The 9476-nt window shown below is 37.9% G+C and overlaps 1 protein-coding gene across 5 annotated transcripts in view; it reads left to right on the top strand.

Annotated features, from left to right (window-relative positions):
- Nucleotides 1–5611: 5611 nt before the first annotated feature.
- card11 (caspase recruitment domain family, member 11) overlaps nucleotides 5612–9476 on the top strand; it is an 83507-nt gene continuing 79642 nt past the window's right edge. For 4 of the 5 annotated variants that reach the window (XM_061884988.1, XM_061884987.1, XM_061884986.1 and 1 more), the window contains exon 1: nucleotides 5613–5812. The gene's annotated coding sequence lies outside the window, so the exon portion shown is untranslated. Of the gene's footprint in view, nucleotides 5813–9476 lie in introns of all 5 variants that reach the window. The other variant, XM_061884989.1, reaches the window with a different exon arrangement.

Below are 9476 nucleotides of genomic sequence, written 5' to 3'. Positions count from 1 at the left end.
AGTGTTATGGCTGTGTTATGTTGTAAAGACCTACTGAAACCCACTACTACCCACCACGCAGTCTCATAGTTTATATATCAATGATGAAATATTAACCTTGCAACACATGCCAATACGGCCGTTTTAGTTTCCTAAATTACAATTTTAAATTTCCCGGGAGTTTCGTCTTGGAAACGTCGTGTAATGAGGATGTGTACGCAAGACGTCACAGGTTTTTAGGAAGTATGAGCGCTGCGCACACACACAGCTAAAAGTCGTCTGCTTTAACGGCATAATTACACAGTATTTTGGAGATCTGTGTTGCTGAATCTTTTGCAATTTGTTCAATTGATAATGGAGAAGTCACAGTAGAAAGATGGAGTTGGGAAGCTTTAGCCTTTAGCCACACAAACATTCGGTGATTCCTTGTTTAAAATTCCTGGAGGTGAAACTTCACTATGGATCAGAGCGCGGTCAAGCGAACATGGATCCTACCGAATGTCAACCAGCAAGTTTCGGTGAGAAAATTGTGGTTAAAAAGTCGCCTCTTTACTAAGCTTGTGCCGTCCGTACAGCTGCCGTCGACTTCCCTGACAGACTGCGCGTCAAGACACCCATGGACAAACACCTCCGACTATCAGGTACTATTTAACTCAATAAAACACTAGCAACACAATAGAAAGATAAGGGATTTCCCAGAATTATCCTAGTAAATGTGTTTAAAAACATCGGAATCTGTCCCAAAGCAATCGCGTTTTTTGTTTTGTTTTGTTTTTCCAGTCCGTCGCTATCAATATCCTCAAACACAAATCTTTCATCCTCGCTCAAATTAATGGGGAAATTTTGTCGTTTTCTCAGTCCGAATAGCACTTTTTGTTGGAGGCTCCCATTAAAAACAATGTGAATATGTTAGGAGCCCCCACACATGTGACGTCATCGTTTGCGACTTCCGGTAAAGGCAGGGCATTTCTCTTAGCACCGAAAGTTGCAAACTTTATTGTGGATGTTCTCTACTAAATCCTTTCAGCAAAAATATGGCAATATCGCGACATGATCAAGTATGAGACATGGAATGGACCTGCTATACCCGTTTAAATAAGCACATCTCATTTCGGTAGGCTAAATGACATCTGTTGGGTCAAAACGAGGTCCCTTCCTAACAGGTATTTACTTACCAACAAAGTCAAAGGGATACATTTTAAAATCATTCATCGTTATTACCCTGTAAAGAATGTGATGGTTGGATACAAGAAGGACATTGATGTTACCTGCACCTTTTGTAACATGCATCCAGAGACTGTTAACCACTTGTTTTGGACTTGTGAAAACATTTGATCACTATGGCAGGGCATCTGTAGCTTCATCCTGGACGATATTCATTCATGACAAATTTGTGCTTTGCTTTAAAGATGTGATTTTTGGGTTTACACTTTATGAACAAAAATTTGAAAAGGAATTCTTCCTTTGCAACCTCATTATTCTATTGGCTAAGTTTTATATTCATAAATGTAAGTTTCTCATTACCCGACCTGTCTTTTGTGCCTTTAAAAAAAGATTTTGAACTTTACTTTAAAACGCTCTCTACCTCTAACAACAAAAAAGCTGTGAAAACAACGATGCTGTGTTCTAAATTTAAGTTATTTAATGAATCTGAATGAGCCTATGGCTTTGCACCTGGTTTATATATATATATATATATATATATAAATATATAAATAAAATATTCTATCTTTGCTACTTTGAATTTACAACCCCCTGGTGCTGTTTTGTAATGTTTTGTATTGTTTTATATTGTTATTGAATTATTTTGATTATTGTTTTATCTTCTGTTTGTTAATGTTGAAATTTATAAATAAACATAAAATAAAACCACAATAGAATAATGATATTTTCAGAAGTTTAATTTTTTTGTGGTGGTCCTGTCTTTTCACTTATTGACTTCAAAACAGCAAGTGTTTAATTTAACAGCAAAATTGCAAAACAAAACATCTAACATACAATTATGAAATAAGAACAATTAGAAAATACTATACTATTATAATTAATGTATTACTGTAACAAAAACATTGGAAGACACCTCTTAATAATCGTTGTTGTTGTTGGCATCCGTAAGTCTCAGAAGATAATGGATTGGCGCCCCTTGTGTCAGGCTTGCCCCTGACAGTTTGTCTATGTTTTAGTTTTTTCCTCTGCATTTGTCTGTTTCCTGTGTTTAGTATTTCCTGTCTTTTAGTTCCTGTCAAGCGCTCTTAATTTGTCAGCTTCCTGTCTTGTTCCCTGAGTGCTGTGTTCCTCCTCAGTGTGTTTAGTATTTCCTGTCCTTAGTTCCTGTCTAGTGCTCTTATTTTGTCAGCTTCCTGTCTTGTTCCCTGAGTGCTGTGTTCCCCCTCAGCTGCGGCTGATTGGCATCTGGCCACACCTGCTGCCAATTAGCCGGCTCCTATTTGTACCTCCTTTGTCTTGTGTCAGTTGCTGGATCATTGTATTGTCATTCGGACTTGTATTGTCGTTGCTATCGTGTCATCTTGTTTTGTTACAGCTACTACCTGTCGTGCTACATTTTGTCCTGGTCGTCGTAGCGGTAAGCTGTTTCTGTTAGCATAAGCTATTTCCAGTTTTTCTGTTTGTTGTCCACTAGCTTCCGTGCTAAAGTTCCTTTTTGTTTTTCTAGCTCCCAGTGCTAGCTCCCTTAGTTTGTTATTCCGCCCACGTGCGTGCTTTTTGTTTGTTCTTGTTCTATTATTTATATTAAATAATGTCTTCATATCCAATGCCTGCCTCCATCTCTGCATCTTGGGGTTCATCACCAAATAATCCTGACACCTTGTATATGATTTAGTCGGTCATGCAGCGTCTGCCGTGGCTGTACAGACCCACACGCGAGGTCTCTGTTGCACTTGGTGTATTTGTAGGTCCAGTCAGCTACAGGATGTAGTTGCTTGCTCTTTCTCTGAGCTCGCTTCTCATCTGCAAGCTGGCGGAGTATTGCCTCGCCAGCTTTCAGTCCAGTGTTCATGGTGTGTCTCCAGCTGGATCTGTCCTGAGCAAGCTCTTCCCAGGTGTTCAGGTCCATGTCGAGCGCTTTCAGGTCACGCTTGCAGACATCCTTGAAGCGGAGATGTGACCGTCCCCTTGTCCTGTAGCCAGAGGCAAGCTCTGCGTAGAGGATTTTTTGGGGGATCCGGCCATCATTCATTCGACGCACATGGCCCAGCCATCGAAGGCGACGCTGACGGAGGAGGGTGACCTTGCCGGGATTCTTGACTTGCATCAGCACCTCATTGTTTGTCACACGATCGCTCCAGATAATCCCGAGTATGCGACGGAGGCAGCTCGTGTGAAAGGCACTTAGCCTTTTCTTTATCACATAATAAATAATAATGTGAGTGTGAATGTTGTCTGTCTATCTGTGTTGGCCCTGCGATGAGGTAGCGACTTGTCCAGGGTGTACACCGCCTTCCGCCCGATTGTAGCTGGAATAGGCACCAGCGACCCCAAAGGGAATAAGCGGTAGAAAATGGATGGATAGATAATGACCAGTTGCTCTGATAGGTTTTTATGGTGCCCATCCATCTATTTTCTACCGCTTGTCCCGTTTGGCGTCGCAGGGGTTGCTGGAGTCTATCTCAGCTGCATTCGGGCGGTAGGTGGGGTACACTCTGGACAAGTCGCCACCTCATCGCAGGCTTTTTATGGTGTATAGAATATATTTTCATTTTATTTCATTTACAAATGAAGTGTAACTCTGCTCGTCGCCCCCTCCCGGGTCGAGGGACAACGCGGATGCACAGTTGGATCAAAAGAGACGTCGGAGTCGCTTTGCTGGACCAAAAGTTGCTTTATTACAAGCGAGTGTCATTTAAATGGGTCTGCAGTACCCGGAGGAATCTTAGTCAAAAACGGAGGATTCCTAACTGGAGAAGCCAAACCATCAGTTTATATTTTCCTTCTTTGACTGTCTGGGTGTGCGCTAACCACCTGACCATAAAAGGAGATGTTCGTGTGTAAGTGTCTGGAAAACAGGTGAAGTGAAGTGAATTATATTTATACAGCGCTTTTCTCTAATGACTCAAAGCGCTTTTACATAGTGAAACCTAATATCCGAGTTACGTTCAAACCAGTGTGGGTGGCACTGGGAGCATGTGGGTAAAGTGTCTTGCCCACGGACACAAAAGCAGTGACTATAGGATGGTGGAAGTGGGGATCAAACCTGGAACCCTCAAGTTGCTGGCACAGCCACTCTACCAATTGAGCTATACCGCCCCGAAAACAACTACTTTAAGTCATAACTTAAAGGTTGGCGTTTGAACTAGACAGGTAGTTGACTACCTGTCTAGTTCCAGAGAAGTGATCCAATTCACCTGCGAATATCAAATTAAGGGGCCTAATCTTATCATGTGCTCAAACTGAAATGCCACTGTTTGTTCAAACTTGAAAGTTTTCTTCCTCCAAGATGAATATGAACATTCACCATGTGTAGAACATAGTATGAGTTAATTAATACTATTCTTGGAACAATAATTTTATTATATAATAAATATGTTTCCATCCATCCATTTCTACCCCTTATCACTTTCGGGGTCACGGGGGTTGCTGGAGCCTATCACAGCTATAATCGGGCGTAAGGCGAGGTACACCCTGGACAAGTCGCCACCTCATCACTTCAAATAAAATCTAATGATCTTTGATAGTAATATATCATTGCAGCTGTGCGGTGATTCTCAAATGGGGGTACGCGTACCCCTGGGGGTACTTGAAGGTATGCCAAGGGGTACATGAGATTTTTTTAAAATATTCTAAAAATAGCAACAATTCAAAAATCCTTTGTAAATATATTTATTGAAAAATAGCAACAATTCAAAAAATCTTAATAAATATATTTATTAAATAATACTTCAACAAAATATGAATGTAAGTTAACAAACTGGGAATAGAAATGCAACAATGCAGTATTCAGTGTTGACAGCTAGATTTTTTTGTGGACATGTTCCATAAATATTGATTTTAGGGATTGATATTTTTTGTAAAGATATGTTTAGAATTAAGTTCATGAATCCAGATGGATCTCTATTACAATCCCCAAAGAGGGCACTTTAAGTTGATGATGACTTCTATGTGTAGAAATCGTTATTTATATAGAATCACTTCTTTATTTTTCAACAAGACCACTACAAATGAGCAATATTTTGCACTGTTATACAATTTAATAAATCAGAAACTGATGACATAGTGCTGTATTTTACTTCTTTATCTCTTTTTTCACCAAAAATGCTTTGCGCCGATTAGGGGGTACTTGAATCAAACAAACATTTCACAGGGGGTACATCACTAATAAAAAGGTTGAGAACCACTGCAGGAGTGTATAATAAAAGTGACAAAACTCCTTTTGACTATGTTTAAAGTTTGAAGATTTTTAGTTTTATTATTTACTATTTCAATTGTTTTCCAACAACGTCACTCTGATTGAACTGCATTTATCACCGTCGAACTAAAACGAGTGAGTACATGATAAGAATGCACTGTACAGGTAGTTTAGTTTCGTAACATGTTGCTCTCTCTGTGTGTGTCTCCCCCTCTCTCACTTTTCACTCTCTCTCTCTCTCTCTCTCTCTCTCTCTCTCTCTCTCTCTTTCTCTGTCATTAAAAGTTAGACACACTCTCTCTTCAGGACAGTTTTGAACAAATGCTGAGAGACAAAGGACTTTATATGTGTCACGGTAGTGAAAGAGGATATTTCCACTTTAAAAGGCTATAACAAAGCACACACTGGCCCGCGTCGCCCTGTTTTTGAGTGTTTTTGGACTGTGCTCACTGCTTATCATCCACATCTCAGGTAAGCACACCTTTATTTATGTACATGTATTGGAGTTTAATGGCCCAATGTAATGTCATAACATGTCTTTGAGTGCAAACTGCCAAACCGATTGGGAGAACTTCCCTTATTTCGTCTAGCGTGACACTGTGATAAAAATGAACACCTCATTCATTGTTGCTTTAAAATAGAGCTTCAGAATTGCTGATGGTAATATTCTTAGATTTTTGCTGATACGTTGCTGGTCCATGGAGAATGTCATGAGACCGGTAATGCAGCTCAAGTCATGGTAGCACATTACAAACGGGTAGCTACAAATTTCAGTCCTAGTGGACAATACTGCATTGTAAGAAAGTCAATGAATTTTATAGAGCTGAGTGTTACATTCTGGCTTGATGTTGTGTTCGTAGCAACCCCAGGATGCAGAGACGGCAGGCGTAGCGCAGGTCAAAAGGTACTTAATAGGGGTGTGGGAAAAAATCGATTCGAATTTGAATCGCGACTCTCACGTTGTGCGATTCAGAATCGATTCTCATTTTTTTTTAATCGATTTTTATTTTTATTAATCCAACAAAACAATAAACAGCAATACCAAAACTATGCAATCCAATTCCAAAACCAAACCTGACCCAGTAACACTCAGAACTGCAATAAACAGAGCAATTGAGTAGAGACACAAACACGACACAGAACAAACCAAAAGTAGTGAAACAAAAATGAATATTATCAACAACAGTATCAATATTAGTTATAATTTCAGCATAGCAGTGATTAAAAAGCCCTCATTGACATAATCATTAGACATTTATAATAATAAAAAAAAGAACAATAGTGTCACAGTGGCTTACACTTGCATCGCATCTCATAAGCTTGATAACACACTGTGTCCAATGTTTTCACAAAGATAAAATAAGTCGTATTTTTGGTTCGTTTAATAGTTAAAACAAATTTACATTATTACAATCAGTTGATAAAACATTGTCCTTTACAATTATAAAAGCTTTTTTTTTTTTTTAAATGTACTTCTCTGCCAGCATGTCAGCAGACTGGGGTAGATCCTGCTCAAATCCTATGTATTGAATGAATATAGAATCGTTTTGAATCGGACAAATATCGTTTTTAATCGAGAATCGCGTTGAATCGAAAAAATCGATATATAATCGAATTGCGACCCCAAGAATCGATGTTGAATCGAATCGTGGGACACCCAAAGATTCGCAGCCCTAGTATTTAATGACAAAAATAAAGACGTGCAGCAGGGAAGTCTAAAAAGTTCAAACAGGCGTAGAAAGCACATAACGCAAAGAGGTACAAAGCAAAATGATCCGGTGTTCTGTTAAAATGTGCTACCTACAAAAAAAGAGCGAGCCAAAGCTACTGAGCCTGCGCATGCATGTGGATAAACCCCAAAATGTTCCAAAATTAACTACTTTGGGTGGACTTCCCTCATTTAGACTTTGTCACTTGCGCTACATGCAAATATTTTTTTCATTGTGTCTTTTGACCAGCAAACATACAGACACTTACAATGTGAGGAAGTTCACATTGTATATTACTGGACAATAAGCAAAATATGTAGACAACTGGTTCTCCAACTCTTTTCACCAAGTACAACCTCAGAAAACACTTGGGTGTTCAAGTACCACCATAATGACCAACATTTAAATACAGTAGCGTAGTAGGACCAATTATTCATTAAAAACAAGGCAGAAGTTTCATTTAACCAGTGTATTAATATTTTGGTTACTGTAACATTACTCACAGTTTGAATGGTAATATTGTGTTCATATACAGGAAAATAAAACCCTGTACTTTAATCACATGCTTCTATGGCGTACCATTGAGTATGCTAATTGCAAACTGGATAACAGTAAGTTTTCTGGAAATTAAAGGCAGACAGAAAGTAGAAGAAAAAATAAAGGCGCTGTTCAGGAAATAATACAAAATGCAGGAAGCTAACAATAATGTCCAAACTGTCATGTGACATCTTGACACTTAAGACTTCTTTCAGTATTATAATTTCGGGTATATGGTCAATGCATGGCTCTGTCATTTGTTAATATGATTTATATGAGTGTAGTGCAAAATTGCTAGTCAAAGATCCTCTATATCACTGGTTCTCAAATGGGGATACTAGTGCCACGAGAAGTACTTGAACGCACATAAGGGTAGGGTCATAATTGTTTTTCAAAATACAGTTTTAATTCTCTGCACTCTTTACTGTCCAAAAGTAATGTTACGCTACATTGACAGGAGATGAGTCAAGCCTGTTGTCCCATTAGACCGGCCATAAACTCATCGATTTGGAGAGGGGGTACAGACTGAGGCCAAGGAAAAAAACCTCATATATATATATATATATATATATATATATATATATATATATATATATATGTATGTATATAGTGAAAGATCTACAATGTGAAAGGATTTACAAAATTTTCTTTTGTTTGGTCCCCAACCTTTTTGTAGCTACGGACCGTTCAACGCTTGATAATTTGTCCCGCGGTCATGAAAAAGGGAGTTTTTTTGGTTTGGTGCACTAATTGTAAGTGTATCTTGTGTGTTTTATGTTGATTTAATAAAAAAAATAAAATAACAAAAATTAAAATAAAATTAAAATAAAATAATTCATAAAAAATTATTCTGCGGCCCGGTACCAATCGAGCCACGGCCCGGTGGTTGGGGACCACTGGTCTATATGACAGAAGCACGCTGCTGTTTTTATGAATCAACTATGAACAAAAAAAAAAAAAAAAAAAACGCCAGAAAAAGATCTTCTGTATAAAAGGAGTATTCTGTTGTTTTTTGTGTTAATATTCTTCAAATTGTTTCGTCCAAGTTCATTTATATGATAGGGGGCTCTGCTGTTTTTAAGAATCAGCGGTAAAAAATTATCCTTGTGTAGTTAAAGGAATATACTGTTGAAAAACCCTAGTGCAAGCTTTTAATGTGAAATAGATTTTGTCGTAAACTACTCCAAAAACTCTAGTGCAAGACCCTCCACTCCACCGTTTTTAGGGATCTACAATAATAATGAAAGAATAAAATATAGAGGCCAGTGAAAGATCTACGATGTGACAGGACTTACAAAATGTTCTTTTGTTTTTTTTTAGTAATCTACTTAACAAACTCTAATCCACAATAGTCTATATGACTGGAGCACTCTGCGGTTTTTAGGAATCAACTTTGAACAAAAACAAAAAACAACGTCAGAGAAAGATCTTCTATATTGTTTTTTTTGGTGCGAGCTTATTTCGTGCAAGTTAATTTATATGATAGGAGGGCTCTGCTGTTTTTAAGAATCAACTGTAAAAAGTGATCCTCCTGTAGTTAAATATAATATATAGATATTAAAAGATCTTCTATATGACCGGAGTTTTCTGTTGTTTTTTGTTCATTTTTGGCAAATACTCTAGGCCAAAATCTTCTATATTACAGGAATGCTCTGCTGTTTTTAGGAATACACTATAAACAAAAACAACAAAACGCTAGTGAAAGATCTTCTGTAAGATCTTCCATACAACTGTTTTTTTTGTAATGTTTTTATGACTCTACTGCACAGAGTATAATCCAAGGTCCTATATATGACGGGAAAACTCTGTTGTTTTGAGGAATTTACTGTTCAAAAACATGTGTAAAAGATTTTGTATATGAACTAGAATTTCTAGTAATCTAAAGACAC

This window comes from Nerophis ophidion, linkage group LG23 (assembly GCF_033978795.1).
Source record: "Nerophis ophidion isolate RoL-2023_Sa linkage group LG23, RoL_Noph_v1.0, whole genome shotgun sequence".
Taxonomy (NCBI): domain Eukaryota; kingdom Metazoa; phylum Chordata; class Actinopteri; order Syngnathiformes; family Syngnathidae; genus Nerophis; species Nerophis ophidion.
The sequence above is the reverse complement of the archived record's forward strand: the minus strand, read 5'-3'. Positions and strand labels throughout refer to the sequence as shown.